Source organism: Balearica regulorum, chromosome 10 (genome assembly GCF_011004875.1).
Source record: "Balearica regulorum gibbericeps isolate bBalReg1 chromosome 10, bBalReg1.pri, whole genome shotgun sequence".
Classification (NCBI taxonomy): Eukaryota; Metazoa; Chordata; class Aves; order Gruiformes; family Gruidae; genus Balearica; species Balearica regulorum.
The window spans coordinates 19,083,665-19,098,837 of NC_046193.1; the positions used below are offsets into that span (position 1 = coordinate 19,083,665).

Below are 15,173 nucleotides of genomic sequence, written 5' to 3' on the forward strand. Positions count from 1 at the left end.
AAAACGTCCTTATCTCTGCAGAGCTCTGTGCTGATTGCTGAAGGTGATTTTGAGACAAAACACTTGCATAACGCTACGACACAATTTGTCTTTGTGTCAGAGGGAACTGTTTAAATGACTCGAGGTAAGCCAGCGGCGTAGTGTAAGCACACGTTTGCCCGTAGTCTTACCTGAAGATATAGTTGAGCTTGTATTACAAAGAATTCAGCTGTATAAATACCTCGTGCCATCTGTGTATGGCAGGGGAATTGAGCCAGTAGAAGCTCAAGACCTGTGTCAGTGTTCTCACAGAAGGACTGTTTATGAACAGATGTTATGTGGTGTTTTTCACAGAAAATGGGCTCTGGAGAGAGAAAATGTCTATCAATTACTGAGGTATTATGTATAACAGCAATTTTTAACCTTGAGAATGATACTTAAAAGTTCTCTGTGAAATATTCAGTGCCGCGACCACTTCCTTTGTGCAAAATAACATACGCCCTTGCATATTGTACGAATTCCCTTTAATATTGCAGTTTAAGTTCTTTTGGAGACAGTATATTAGATATTGTAAAACTCATTATTCCCCTGGAAATAAACAGTGTCCTGGCTGGAAAACTTTATCTATTTGCTGTTCTCAAAATCAAGCTGGGTTTTCAGGATTGGGTGCTTAGATGTTATGTTTGGTGTTTCCCAGACCTATCTAATACATGGATTCAAAACCTGTCATTTACTAAGCAAACTATAAACATTAAATGAATGGAAAAAATATTTATTCTGGGCTAGCCTCTGTCCAAACCTTGGTAATTAACGCTAATTCCAGTCAGGTGTTTGGAAGAATGAGGTCTTAATCTTAGTGAATAAAGATGAATTTACTTGAAACTGTAAAATCAGGTAATATTCTGTAAAATTTAGTAATTATTTAATACATTTATTTATTTAATAGGTTGTCAATACTAGTTCTATTAGACTGGTCATATCATACTTTCCTTTTTTATCCCTTCCAGAAAACTCTCAAATTCAGAGGACCTTTGAACTTGAGCTTTCCACTGCACAATGTTAAAAATTGAGCCCCCAGTTACTGCTAACAATTAGTTATCAATGTTGTGCTGTGTTTTACCAATCTGCTCTTGCTTCAGGAGACTAACTACATCTTGCAAAAATGCACTATTAAATATTCTCACATGGGATGTCTATGTTTTGGAAGACCCTTACGTGACCTGTGGACAGACACCGTGTTTTGCATAATATATATACTTTCATTTTCCTATAGCTTTCTTATTATTTATTCAATAAATCCTTTTTTCTTGCTGACAGCAGTTGTATTTATAAAGCTAAATCCAACACAGCAAAATGTTCATCACTTTATAAACTAAACGCTAATGTTTTATTTATGTGCAATGAACAGAGAAAAAAGAACTGAATTGATGTTTACCTAACAAGCTGCAAAAAAGTGCAGTAACATAATAGTGAAGTTCATAAGCATTCTGGCTTGTAATTTTTGGTGTCAACATTTGAATTGCAGAAAGAGCTTATGCAGACATAGCACGTATACAAGTGCAGTTTAGATCTACATCTATAAAAATAACATCTGTTTAAGCATACATTACATTTAAAAATAACTGTACAGTGATCAGCTGGTTAAGTACAGTTAACCAGATGCCATTTTAAAGTGCCAGATGGAACAATGAAACTAAGATTGAAAATTAAAAAATACTGTGAAAGGTCAAATCAATTAAGCAACCTGTTTTGTTGGCATGTAACAGTTAAAAGTAAGTTTAAACTACTTAAGGAGTGAGCAATGTGAAGATGAAGCAGTTAATTTTTAACTTGCTATTTAGAAGAGGGAAAGATAAAATGCCTGCTGTAGTTCCAGGGTCCCTCGGCAGGTCTAGGGGGATACTGGGAAAATAGACACGGTTAGGTAATGTTAGCTTTGTTTTGCTTTCAATGTAAAATAAATAATATCTTGCAGGCTTTTAAGTAACATCTTTTATGGCCATCTGAGATCATGCAACACGTAAGCAAACATCTCTTTCTCCTCCTCTATGACCAGTGGGAGACTCCTTGGCCGAACTGGCTCGATCGTGGTGGGGATGGTGCCCAGAGGGGACTGGGATGGGCTTGGGTACCCGCTGATGCCAGAGGATGCCATGGGAAGCAGCTGCCCCTTGCACCTGGGCTCTCCAAGCCCTCTTTGTTTTTAGGAACTAAACCCACCTGCGTTAGGAATGCCATCTGATAAGAGGTGTAACGTGAAGTTTTGGAAACGGGCGTGCCACCGTGGTTCTGTGAATAAATGACAAACATTTGTTAAAATTGCACCCGATAACAAGCCACTGAAAGACAGATATGGGGAAAGGAGATCTTATCTTCCTAACCTGGTTTAAGCACAAGGGGAAGCACATCATCTTTGAAATATCAGTGAGCCAATGCACTTTTTTCTTCAGTCCTAACCAGTATAAAATTCACAATCTAAATTTAAATTTTGGGCAATGGGACAGTGATATCCTTGCTTTAATCAGAAAGGTGTAATGATACCTGCAGGTCTGCTGGCAGGCAAGGCAGCGCTTATGGCCAGTGAGAAAGTGTTGATTTTGCCATGGAGATGACTGCAGCTACTTTTTGTTAATCTCCCCCCCACCACCACCCCCCACCCCAGCAGTAACTGATTCTCAAATTGCTGCAATTCAGAATCTCTATAACACGAGTATATTGCTGGATAATCCTCCAGCAACAGTGCAGAAAACAGTGACATCAGGAACTGTTTTGGAAAGAGGATTTAGGCACCAAACCTGGGAGAGCCACAGGGCTCCGGGTGGGAGGGAGATGCTCCCCAGCCGCCCTGGGGAAGAAGAGCCCCCGCAGCAACAGCGATGCCATCCATCAATGATTCGAGCGTGGCCGCTAACTAGAAAGGGAATTTTTCCTGAATGAGTGCAGGGCTATTTTCAACCTAGGAACTTGATGTTGTTCCTTTGTTTTAGTAACTTTGTTTATATCTGGTTGGTGGAGGCCAGGGGAGGAGGGCAGAGCGCCGGGATGCATTGCTCCTTCCTGACACCTCCCCTCTCGCTCCCAGAGTTCCCAGTAAAAGAGCAGCTGTACCTCTCTCGCATGCACAGCCAACTGTTTAGACCAAGAACACAATGAAAAGATTCTGCGGCTGTTAAAATAAATAGCTTCCCGGTAGGGGGTGGAATAGTATGGCCGTGCCTAGGAACTTTGTGTACCCTGCTTTCAGAAAGTACTGGGATAGCACACGCTATGGGGAGAGAGGAAACAAGCTTGGCTTCTGCACTTGGCTTACTTTTCCTCCTCACACTGAGAATAGTTACCATACAGATCGCTGGTCCTGTTGGATTCCCTTTCATGGAAATATTTTGCGTTCCTGCTGGTTCAGTGGCTGATGTTCAATTATTTTTATTATTTTTTTTTCCCCCAACAGTTTCTCTTCGTTGACAGCATAAAGCAAACATTTGGGCTTGCTGTAAATAGAGAACATACCAGACCAGTGGCAGGTAGCTTGTGATTTTTAAGTGGGTTGCCAACCAAAGTTTGTAAATCTGGGAAATCGAATCATTAGATTTAACAGACAAATGTGTATAATATAAAATCAGTGAAAAGATAATATAATAAGTACTTTGACTATTATCTGGGGGCCTAATTAGACTGGTGGAATCACTGTAGTCAGTGAAATTAGAGTTATACAACTGGGGGGAAGGGAAATCCAGCCCTTTAGCTGAATGAACACTAATGGAGCCCTGTTGACATTTGCTGTCCCAGGTATTCAGTAGCTGTTCCTTTCCTTTGCAGAAAACAGGGCTTTGCTCTTGCCAGACCATATTTTCCTTAATTTAACGCCCTGGCAGAGGAAGAAGTGGAGAGACGAGAGGAGCTAAAGCCCTGCTTGAAGCCCAGACTCTTTCACCAAGCATCCTTCCACCCTCATTGCTGCTTCCCTCTGGTCTCCCGAGGTGGTACCTTGGAGCAGGATGGAGCTTTATGTTAAAAAAAGGAAACACATACCTCTGCCAAACCCTGTGCTCTGCTCACAGCAGTGGGTGCTGGGAGACCACTAGTCTTCAAGGAAGCCAAGGCTGTGCTACCCGCTTTACTCACCCCACTGCCCCAGGCACTGAGAGGCTGCCCAGGCAAGCAGAGGCTCTGGGGCAATGCCACTGCCCCAGGACTGCAGGTCCGAACACCCAAACCATGCTCAAGGTGGCAGGGGGATGTGTGGGCTGGGAGTGGTGGTCTGAAGGACGGTGATGGAAAGGCTAGAGGGTACGGGAATGAGCAGAGAACAGCAGCATAAATGTTATCGGGGTGCGTTGGGCTGGTGGCTCTTTTTGGGATAAAAGTCATTTAGCCTGAGCAAATGGTTTCCCCTGTGAAGGAAATAATTTTCAAGGAAGATATTTTGATTGAATTTTGCCATCATGCTTAGGTGCAGATGAGATGTCTGTGCTTGCAAGGCACAGTGCCTGAGCTGAGTGCACTCACATTGGTAGAACATTTTTGGCAGCTGAAAGTAGGACTGGGACACTTCTTCTTCTGGGAACAGGAAAGCCATAAAGCTGGAGCCTGTGGAGGGTGAGACAGGAGATCACCTGGTTCCAGGCTGCTTGCTTGTGTCTGTTTCCCCTGTACACCCAGTGCCTGGTCAGCCTTCCTCATTACTCCTCTCCCCAGTGCTCTCCTAACCTGTAGCTAAATCACCCTTGGCAAGTTTTCCTTCCCTTGTAAAGACGGTAACTCCCCTGTCAAGTTCTTGAGCGTTTGTTTGTGCAATGAAATCTGTGATGCTCTAAATCTCAATGTGCATCAGCTGGCATGCCCTGACATTTGGAGAGCCTCACATTCATTGTGTGCCAGACACACAACGAGAGGCCCCAGCACAGATGTAGCTGGACCCCAGGTTCATCTTCGAAGGTAGGAAGGGATGTGCTGTGGGTCAGCGAGTGACCTGGAGGCTTTCGGTGGGGGAGGGAGGACTGGAAGGGAGCAGTGGAGAGCCAGCTGGCTGATTGCACCGAAACCAGGACAAACAGTTGAATCTCATTTTCTTCTGAATTTCTAAAGTACTGGGACATCTGGCTACCTGAAATACATCAACAAATAGGTCAGCTAAGATTGCAGACGCATGCCTTACACCACAGCGCCGGTATGAGAGCGAGAGGGGACCCTGCCAAGAAAAGTCTTCCTTTTTGCAGTAACATTTTCTTCTCTCTAAAATTCTCAGTAGGCTTTTTAACTAAGATCACTGGAAAATGTGTTAGTCTTGGAATCTTTAATTAAAAAAACCTCCAACCACAAGACATTCAGGGGAAGCGTATTTCTGGGGTGGAAGCAGGAGATCTGCAACAACGGGCAGTGCGGGCAGGTCTCCGTGCTCTCCCACCCTTGGGTTTTCTGGGCGCCTGCATCGCGCTGTTCCACACTTGCACTTTGCCTGGTCTAACCATCGTGTGGGGAGGGACCTCCTCCCCCATTTTCCCTTGCTTTCCCTCACCCCAGCACAAAGGAGTAGAAAATGCTGCTGTCCTTATTTGGGAGCACTTTGCAGCATTTGCATCGTCCCAATACTGACGAGGGATGGAAAGCAGGAGAGAACTGGCCCCAGAGACCATCCGGTTATTTCTTCCTTCTACGGTGTGGACAGTCCCTTAAAGAAAATCCCCAAATTGCCAAGAGTAATGCATGTGTTTCATCTCTCCTCAAGCACTCACAGAATAAGATTGTTTCTTGTGGCAAGGAACACCCAAAATGACCCTCCAAATATCTCTTTTTTTAAAATGCAATGGTCTGATTTTTCTTTTACACCACTGGTAACCCTTCTAAGCCTGTTTTTCCCCAGATTATATTTACAGATATACTGCAGCTCCTCTCCCTGATTAGGGTGATGTATAGGAGCTGAGGCAAATGATGCCACTGTTTGTCCACTGGTTTAGGGACTTTTTAAGAAATTATTTTTAGACCCTGAGAGATCCTCACATAACTACTTTCCCCTCTCAAGCCAAAGAGGAATCAGTTGATCACAATAAATAAAATTCTTATAATAAAAGTAAAATGTGGGACATGAAACCAAATCAAATACAAAGTCATGTTGTTATTGTTTATACCCTATGAATTCTGGGGCACTGAGTAATGCCTTTTTTTCAGTCTTTCTTTTCCTAAATCAACATTAGCCAGCAACACACCTAATCTTGACTGAACTGTGCTATTTCCTGCATCCCTGCCTTTCCTGTCTAAATCTCACTCTCTGCTGAAGCAGCTAAATTTGCTGCAAATGAGGAATATTTTGGGACATGAATTTTCTTACAAAACACGGGGAGAACTCGAATGCTGTAAGCAAACAGCGCTCTAATTAATGGAGATCCAGGCTATTGAAAGCATTTGTAGGTTACTGTTATCAAAAAAAGAGATCAAGAAATTGATGATGAACCCAGTACTGGCTTGTATAATAAATACTGACCACAAACATTTTTGGGAATAGTACTGGAGCAGACACAAGCTCAGAAATTCTGGACCTGGAACATATGGGTTTTAATAAACAGACTTCTGTTCCAGTTCTCAGTCGCTTTTTTTTTCCCTCCCCCTTTTTTTTTACTGTACTTGCTTAATTTTATGTGACTGTGTATGATTCCATTATTAATTAATCTACAAGTATTTGGCATTGCTTCATCTCCAAGGTTTTCTTTAATTTGCAAATGTGCTGTTTTAGTTTGAGCAGGACTTGTGTAGCTAATGTTAGAATGGAAACATATTTAACCCTCTGTTTCATTTGATTCCTATCGTCTCCTTTTCTCCTTCGAAGAGAAGTAGCTGACTTTATGTGCATGTGCACGTGCACACGTGCGTGTGTGTATTATTAGCTGTGCTGTCATTTTTAATCCTTTTCTTTCAATCATCATTTTTCCTCAGACATGAAATATTTCAGTCTAACATGCTGTACAGACTGTTCACGGTGAAACACTCGTAGCATTTTCAAAATCTAAAACAGAGGAGTACCATGAGGATAGAACAAAAGAAATTAAAACACTAGATATGCCACAGTTGTCTTATGCAGCTGTTAGAAATTTAATTATTTTATCTCATAGAATAATGTGCCCTTCAGAAATCATTTTGGACTAGATGTTTCAAACCAATGATCTGTAGTTAATTATCTTTAATAACTGTTGCACATTATGGTTAGATCTATGTTTTTGCTAAACCAATTAATAATATCTTCATTAGTATAAAGACAAGGTAGCTGGATCCTTTCATTTTTCACATTGAAAGAGTAGATATTTTAAACACTGTAATTTACTTTAGCCATACATTCCCGATGATATGACTAATTAATGAAACTTCAAAGACATATAACTTCCAAAAGCTACTTATTTAAAGTCATTGTTGAGCACTTAATGACATTATGTTGGGGCATTGCAGAAACCATCACTGCCTGAGTGTTGAATTTGCTAAACCTTTTCATGCTACCGAACTGAAGGAAGCTTGAGTTATATTGAAAAGCAAATTGAGCCAATATTTCTTCATGTTCAACCCCCTCCCCCCCAAACCTGTTGATTACAAGAGGATCTATCAAAAGTTGATAACCTCCTTTCTGCTTACAAGTGGCAGCTGTGAGTTTGACCTATTCATGCAAGACCGTGTGGAAAATGCTGGGAAAAGAGCGAAGCAAATATTCTATATTTTGTGGGTTGGCTGGTACTAATTTTGTTCAGAATCATTGGTTTTCTAAATATCCTTTTTATATCTGATTTTTTCCCTTTTTTTTTTTCATACCCACAATTCACTTTTGGAACTGTCTAATAACTACCATGTCATTTTAGTCTGCTATTTGACAAAAAATTAACCCCGAGTACAATAATAAATGCACAACCAATTGCCTTGGTATTAACAGCGCTACTGATTGCACGGAGAGTAAAGTTTGAAGTTCGGGGTCTAATGTTTTGGGTCCCCTGTTTAGGCATGCAAGCTCATGAAAAGATTCTCCAGAAAAGAATCTCCTGCAAAATTTCCCTGACCTTGAGGTAAACTGAATGTAAAAAAAGATGCATGCAGGTTTTCATCTTATATGTATTTTCGTACAATCTTCAAATATCACGCGGCCATCAGGGAAGGCTTTCTGAATCTTAAAAGAGCATTGTATATACAGCCCTCCAAGAACTGGTATTTCCCACTATGGAGAACCGTACACCAGGAATCAACTGAAAAAAGGAGGGGGGGAAAAAAGGGGAAAAAAATTACATCTAAGAGAATAATACAGTGCAGTCAACTGTACATAGGGCTGGAAGGCCAGGAGAGAAGTGTTAACAGCCAGTTGTGACAGCTACAAAATAATTATCCGAGCAGTGAGCACCTGGTCCTTCAGCTGCTGAGTTTCCCACAGGAGTCATCTCCAGTCCTGGTGCAGATACGGAAGAGGGTGAATACGTTCAGTCGGGATTATGTTTAACCGGTAGCAGAGATGGGGTTCATGGTCCATGGCTGTGCTGGACTTCTGCTGGCGGAGCTTGGGGCTGCCGATCCCATTTCTCACGTAAATGCAGTTTCTATCGAGAAGGTGAAAAGTGTGGATTCTCTTAATACAAACCTGGTAGCCTTGGTGGGGTTTGGGGTTTGTGGAAATGCATCACCTAAGAGCAAAGAAAGGAGGGAGCTTTGTAATGAGTTATCTGTAACGATTTTGTGGCGTTAGCTATGCAATTTGTTGACTGACGTTTCAAATACAGGTTAACCTCCTGCAATGTACATATTAACCTGAGTGATTGATATTTAATGGTAATACTAATACATAATACAAGGAAAAAGAGCAAGAGGTCTGGAAAAAAAAAAGCTTTTCACACTATATTCCTTTTTTCTCTGTATGCCTACTGAATTAAAAAAACTGTGTTTGAGACTCTGCAGGGGCGACGTCTATAGTGGCTTTCTTGAAATGACCAGTTCAAACCAACTTGTGGGAACTTGGCAGGCAAACCATCAAAAAGATCATTTTCTAATAGGAACTGTATTTTGACAACCTGTAAAGTCAGATATCACTGGAAAGCGATGGCATTTTTCTCAGATGCCAGCACTTCTGCAAAGTTGTTTTCCCCCCTTAAACCGTGCCATCTTAATACTGTTTATTTGTGCCAGACTGTTTGAAGCTGCTGTTATTAATGCTCCAGTGAGCTGTGGGAGCCTATATGATCCTGAACTCGGTAGTCTGTTGGGCTGAACCTTCTTTTTCGATTGGAGAGAAAAATGAATTTCCTCTAAATTATCATGATCACTTTTTTTAATTCTGCACGGATATTTTTCTTCAGTTGGTATGAAAATACTGAAATAGGGAAACAGTAGGCTGTTTGTAAATTATATGTATATTTGAGGCAAAACTTAAGAGTAAAATTACGTTTCTGGAACTGAGCTGAACAGAATATTTTAGACTTAAAATTTTGTCTACATTTTCATCTTGACCGTGTCATAAACTCCAACATTTTTTTAATTAGGCAATGGACACAAAACATTTGTGTTTGGATGCCCTTCTAAAAATATAGATGATTTAGTTTCCTACGCTTTTATTAAAGCACATAATCATTCTGATAATCTTCAATATTGGTCCATTAATATTTCTGGGATATTTTGAGGTGTAAGCAAAATAGGTGGCTATATATGAGTCATAAATATTCTCTAAATACAACTTATTCTTAAACCCACTGGAAGAAAATAATGCCATTGTTCATTTTCATTCCCTGAGGTTTACTCTTTGATGTAATCAATCTTTAAACTAATGCCAAGTTTGATTAAAGATTATCAGATGAGGCGCTTGTTACTTAATATTTTTGCTGCGAGGAAGGAGTGTCCAGATGAAGAAGTCTGGTGTTTGGATACAGTGAAACTGTCTTTACTACCTAAAATTTTGAGCAGAGTAACTTGGTGCACAAGAAATCTCGCTGCAGAAATGGGTGGTGTTTCTGGAAAAAGGATCATACAATTTTCCTTTTTCACCTGTGCAGTACAAACGTGTTGGGGTTTGACTGGAGGCATTTTGCGATTATATCTGCTGTGAGTGGAGCTTGATTTGTTGTTTGAGTTTTTACTCAACAAATAGATGTATATTTTTCTAGCATACAGCTGTATTCTGTTTCATTTCAGTGACTTGTTATATATCTTTTGAGAACTCTAACCTCTCCTATTTCAAGCTGACATGGTAACTCAAGCTCTTTTCTCTTCCTTTTAAAGTTTGGGCAGCCAAAAAATCCAAACATTTACAGTATTCTGTGTCTTGAAAGCAAGTTACCAGGAACTGGGAGAGCCACTATATGAATTAGGTTACAGATGGAAATCATTATTCCGTTTGATGAAAGTTTCAATAATATTCTCCAATTTTGAGGTGAAGAAGGCTTACTTGTACGGCTCTGTGTCACAGCATCTCGTTACCAGTGTGAAAGTAAATGAAACTCTACAGTTTCCATTGACTTGGGCTTTGCGCTGGGGCTTAGTTTGCACGTGAAATCAGTATCGGATGTTAAGCCAGTAATGAATTTGAGCAAATCTCAGTTGTATAAGCTGATGTTAGTGGAATTATTGAAAATTTACCACTTGAGAACTTCTGGTAATTAAAGATCACTTCTAGAGGTTTCCCCGCTCTTCAGGAATAACCTTGTGAAGTGTTCGTCTAAGGGCTATTCATAACCTGCCTTTCTTAGAGTCACTCTTTACTGCTATGAAACTAGGGACTGAATATGAAGAACGAGCATGTTTAGCACATCTCTGTCTTTGCTGAGTCTGTGTTTGGTTGGTAAGCCCTCAAGGAAGAAACATATAATATAGGGAATTTGATCTCTAATTTGGATATCATATTTGTAACACCTTAAAATTATGATAATGTGATACCGTTACTGGAGGACTAATTGGGAAACCACAAAAACTTGGAATGCATAAGCCAGTCCAGCATTAATGTTGCTTAATGTAAATGTGTTGGGTTTGGGGTTGGGAATATTTTATAATTTAAGCAAGCAGTTTAAATTATGTGGTTATAACTTAAACAAAATGTATTGTGCATGGGGGTGATAATTCAGAAGCCTTGTGGCTACTTATCCCATGAGAATAATACATGTTGTGAAAAGTCTTGAATGAACCAGCAGTGGTTAAGAATATATATATAAACACTTCCCTAGCTCCCAAGAAAATGAATGATTGAAAACGTTAAATGTTACTGATGCCGTATTTATGAAGAGGAATCAAAGCTCTTGGGGGCTCTAAAACCTTCATTTTCTGGTTGTAGCTCAACTTATCTGGCCAAAAGATACCCCTCAGAAATCAGCTAGATGAGGCTTGAGCCCAATCTAAGGCAAATGTCTTGCAAGGTATTTTCTTTTCAGTAATCGGTAGAAAACAGTCACATAACTTGTGTCTGTCAAACTGAGAACAGGGATTTCAGGTAAACTAAAGATCAAATAGGATATTGGCAAAAACCCTCGTCTGACGCCAAAACTTGTCAGAGACTGAAAAATACCCAGACGTATTTTCTTTTTTCATTAGGATGGAGACTATTTCTTAAAAGCAAGTTCGTATTCATCTGCCCATTCTGATTATTGCTAAGCTAACCCAAACTAGAGAAGATTGGAGAGCTGACAGGAGAACCTGCTCAGGTTAAGCATGCACAGTGCCCTAGGACAAAGGAGGATCAGGGAGCACTGATGGGGAATGAAGCTACTGAATTTCCCTACTGTTTTTCTTGTTGATGTTTTGCATTTTTTTGGTGATAGCAACCGGAAACATGATTTCCTGAGAAAATAAAAAAGACCTCTGAAACTGCGTGGCTGGAAAAAATCCGGTTCTCGTAGCTGTGAGAATTAGCGTGCCACCCTGCCCTAAGTCAGGATTACATCCGGAATTAAATCCAGCTTTCCTTTGCCTTTGTTTTATTTATTATCTGCAGAATTGCTTTGTACAAATGTTATGAAAGAGCCCTGCATTGGGGAGTTTTGTTGTAAACGAGCCATTAGTTTGAGTAAACAGGCTTTTGGCCGGAGTGCGCAGCCTCCACGAGGCGGCACTAACGCATCTCGCATCCCCCGGCTGCCGGCGCCTGGTGGGTGCTCGTTCTCCAAACATTTAGAAATTAGAGTTGCACGCATTTTATCAAAAAACTGTTCTGCCTCTAAATTTTCGCCTTACCCTGCAAAGTGCCGGGTTAACAAAATAGGAGTTAACCTTGATAAGAGTCGTCGGTAATTTCCTATACAATAGATATTACGCGTTCTGGGAGCTTTAAAGCAATGATAATGTAAATTGCCTATTTGCAGTGACAAACAATATTCTTTTAGTACTTTTCCAGCATTTCAGTGACTTGCAAGTTCGGTGATAGATACCCAGTTGCTACTTACACTTCCTTTCCTGGTCTTTGTTATGTGTTTAAAACGTTACAGAAACCGGTTTTATTGGATTTCTTTGCGCTACAAATGGATGCAACACTTGTGTGCTCCACTTTCTTTTTTTCCCAGTGATCACAGCTGGTGAGTGAGATGAAGCTACTTCTCATCTTTGCAAACCTGAGCCCAGCCAACTGAGATCTAGGTCCTACTGCATTTTCTCTACTTAAATACGTACTGAACTCTGTCCATAAACAGCAACACGAGAGAGGAGAGAAGCGGGCACAGAAAAACAAAGTGATTTTCCCAATGACAAGTAGCCCTGTTAGCATGAAGAGAGTTGCTGTGATCAGTAGGGAGGGCAAGTTTCCTAATTTCATCTATTCATGTAGTAAAATGCCACCGGAGGAACAAAGTTTAATAGCAGTGACTGTGCGCCCTGCCCCTCTGTCACCAAAGGCCAGCTGAGCGGGGTTCCCTGCGAGCCTTGTTGCCATGTGTCCCTACTCCCAATAAAGCAGGGCTGGTTTAGTGAGAGATTTTAGTTTAGCGGGGTTTGAAAGAGATCTTACTAAACTTAAGAACAAGATCTATACAATGTCTTTTTCTGTTGCTGACACTACTTGTGGCAATTGTTTTGCAACCCAGAAATACAGACTGTACCTACCTTTCTTTGGACCAAGTGAATAGCTCCAAATGTTGTAATTACTGTACTTTAACCAAAATTCCCTTTCTCTTACTTAGCAGTGTGAAAACAGATCAGAAGAAAGAAACATAAAAGCTGTCCCTCCTGAAACCTCGCTGGCTCTTCTCCCCTGCTCTGTGGTCAAAAGTTAAATAGGATGTTCTGATTATCACCACTCCCAAAACAGATCAGTGGGGGGTTTGTTCAAAATAATTCCTCCTCCTCTTGCAGCTAGTCTGTGCCAGCAAGTTCAAAATGCGGGAAGCTTGACCTTAGCTACAGCCCTTGCCCGTGTGCCGCACATCCTGCGCTGCCCGAGGAGTGTGGATAGCGAGACAGTCTAGTGGAGACTTCTGAGTTCTGCCCTTTCCACCAAAGCACTGACATACCAGGGGAAGGAAAGCCCACGGGGAAGCTGATGCAAAGTTACTTGAAGAAAACGGGATCCACAGGTTTCATTGCAATGTTGGAATAGGACCCAAATGTGTAATAAATTGGCAAGGAAAAACTTCCCACTGTATATGTGGCGAAAACGAGTCCTCATCTCCCGAGTGCTAAAGGGGAAAGTTAAAACCTCTTTCGAACTCTGCCACATTCACCAGTGTATAGTGAAAGAAAACATTCCTCCCTGATCCCGATGCTGGCGATCGTCCAGAGCCCGGAGCACCCTGGGAAATACCACTTTCTGAACCCTGCTGTGCTACCTAATCACACAATGGGCTACATATGCCATCCAAGAAAATAAACACAGGTCTGGGAAGCTGTTTGTCCTGCAGGGCTAGGAATGCTCTTCCTAACTTGGCAGGGCAGCGTAATCCTCTCTGAAAGGAGAGAGCTGCTTGAACTCAAACTGACTAATGAGATTGAAGAAAAGCCCATCAGAACCTGGCACAGTCCTTCCCTCGCCCTGCCAACGCGCTGCCAGATGACACGGTGCTGGGCGCTCTCGCTGTGCCTTGTGTTTGTGTCATGATGGAAGGTAGACCATGGACCTAGACCCCAACAAGGGCCCAAAATGTTGCTGAGTGGCAGGTTGTACCCCAGAGCTTGTGGTTTATAGGGGAGGTTGCTAGCTTTTCTTGGCCTCTGGGCAAAATCTCACAGAATTACACAGTTCGGCACAGACCATGGGGTCCCCTCCCCGGCAGCTTCAGTAGTGCAGAAATTTCCTACGACAGCAGACACTTTGAGAGGGTCTTGTGGTCCATATAGGCTCTGGGCTGAGGTCCTGGGATCTCAGTGATGAGAGGTGAGGAGAGGCGGTGGAAGACAGAAGTAGTGGTGGCTTGTTGAAGGTTGCCAGTTGGTCAGCAGCAATTGCAAATTGCATCGGCTTTCCTGAGACCCAGTCTAGTGCTCTTCTCCACTTGGCTCTCGAGATCAAAACCAAATACCTCTAAGAACGAGACTTGCATTGATTGTAGTAGAAATTGGATCTGGATTTTAAATCACTTTATTAACTCTTCTAGCAAGATGAACTGAGTGATACATTTTGATTAAAAATTGCAAAGACCTCCCCTTCCACCTCCTTCCCTCAGTTTTGGAGCAAATGTGTGCTTCATGGTAAAGGGAATGAAAGCATTCCACACGGGCTTTTTTAATTATAGCATTAATAAAATGCACTATATGTTACTCAAAATTTACAGATTCATTGCTTTAAACACATCATATTTCTACCTGAAACACTTGAAACTCTCAGAAGTTTTTAAAAGTGTGTGTTTAGGTTAAGGTTAAGTTGCCCTTGACAGCATTTTTTTAAAAGATTTGAATTGTTGAATAACCACCTTTCACCCATCCCTAATTGTAATTTAAATGACAATATGCTCCCAATCAATAGCTCTTTGTCACACTTTGAAGATCAAGGATGAGATTTCACCCCATGAGTTTACATGGCAAAAGCTTCTTTTTCATAATGCTAAAAATGTTGCATCCTGCTGTTAAAGAAGTATAAGAATACCTGCTCTCAAATAATTAGTTTTGAATAAAAGCATTTAAGTCATACTTTATAGCCATTAATTTGAAACAATTCAAAGCCCTTCATTTCTGCACTTTGTTCACAGCTAAATATTGCAATAGGTATTTTAGCCAATTGGAAAAAAAAATCAGTTACAGCAAGGTAATTTAAACAACTTAAGTTAGGTGATATT

At 41.1% G+C, this 15,173-nt stretch overlaps 1 long non-coding RNA gene across 1 annotated transcript; it reads right to left on the reverse strand.

Annotated features, from left to right (window-relative positions):
* Positions 1-220: 220 nt before the first annotated feature.
* Positions 221-2,864, reverse strand: LOC142603203 (uncharacterized). Its single transcript, XR_012837092.1, has 3 exons — positions 2,775-2,864; positions 2,200-2,268; positions 221-343 (listed from the first exon to the last, which is right to left on the reverse strand). It is a non-coding gene; the product is annotated as an uncharacterized LOC142603203 (long non-coding RNA).
* Between the last annotated feature and the right edge of the window lie 12,309 nt (positions 2,865-15,173).